The sequence below is a fragment of the Bison bison genome, unplaced genomic scaffold (genome assembly GCF_000754665.1).
Source record: "Bison bison bison isolate TAMUID 2011002044 unplaced genomic scaffold, Bison_UMD1.0 scf7180017864459, whole genome shotgun sequence".
NCBI lineage: Eukaryota > Metazoa > Chordata > Mammalia > Artiodactyla > Bovidae > Bison > Bison bison.
This window is the reverse complement of record NW_011495021.1, coordinates 5,498,299-5,499,719: the sequence shown is the minus strand read 5'-3', so window position 1 is coordinate 5,499,719 and position 1,421 is coordinate 5,498,299.

The window sequence follows — 1,421 nt, the reverse complement described above, 5'->3', positions numbered from 1 at the left end:
AAAAAAGACAGTTCAAAATCAAATCTTTCTCTGTGACCATTGGATACTGCCCCCTGCAAACTACCTTGCATAGTTCTTCTGCTGGGCTCCCATAGCTATTGTGAATATAAATACAGTTGACCCTTGAACAACACGGGTCCACTTGTAAACTGATTTTTTTCAGTAAATGCATTACTGCAGTACTACATGATCCGAGGTACGTTGAACTGGTGGATGAGGAACCACTGCTTTGAAGGACAGATTATAATGCTGTATAGATTTTCAGTTGTGCAGGGGTTGGCATCCCTAATCCCTGCATTGTTCAAGGGTCGACTATAGACACATTTTTTAAAATATAAACTTATTTAATTGGAGGTTAATTACAACATTGTATTGGTTTTGCCATAAATCAACATGAATCTGCCACGGTATACACGTGTTCCCCATCCTGAACCCCCCTCCCACCTCCCTCCCCGTACCATCCCCCTAGGTAATCTCAGTGCACCAGCCCTAAGCATCCAGTATCATGCATCGAACCTGGACTGGTGATTCGTTTCATATATGATATTATGAATGTTTCAATGCCATTCTCCCAAATCATCCCACCCTCTCCCTCTCCCACAGAGTCCAAAAGACTGTTCTATACATCTGTGTCTCTTTTGCTCTCTCGTATACAGGGTTGTCGTTACCATCTTTCTAAATTCCATATATATGCGTTAGTATACTGTATTGGTGTTTTTCTTTCTGGCTTACTTTGTATAATAGGCTCCAGTTTCATCCACCTCATTAGAACTGATTCAAATGGATTCTTTTTAATGGCTGAGTAAAATTCCATTGTGTATATGTACCCCAGCTTTCTTATCCATTCGTCTGCTGATGGGCATCTAGGTTGCTTCCATGTCCTGGCTATTATACACAGTGCTGCGATGAACATTGGGGTACACCTGTCTCTTTCAATTCTGGTTTCCTCAGTGTGTATGACCGACAGTGGGATTGCTAGGTCATAAGGCAGTTCTATTTCCAGTTTTTTAAGGAATCTCCAAACTGTTCTCCATAGTGGCTGTACTAGTTTGCATTCCCACCAACAGTGTAAGAGGGTTCCCTTTTCTCCACACCCTCTCCAGCATTTAGTGCTTGTATACTTTTGGATCGCAGCCATTCTGACTGGCGTGAAATGGTACCTTATTGTGGTTTTGATTTGCATTTCTCTGATAATGAGTGATGTTGAGCATCTTTTCATGTGTTTGTTAGCCATCTGTATGTCTTCTTTGGAGAAATGTCTATCTAGTTCTTTGGCCCATTTTTTGATTGGGTTGTTTATTTTTCTGGAATTGAGCTGCAGGAGTTGCTTGTATATTTTTGAGATTAGCTGTTTGTCAGTTGCTTCATTTGCTATTATTTTCTCCCATTCTGAAGGCTGTCTTTTCACCTTGCTTATAGTT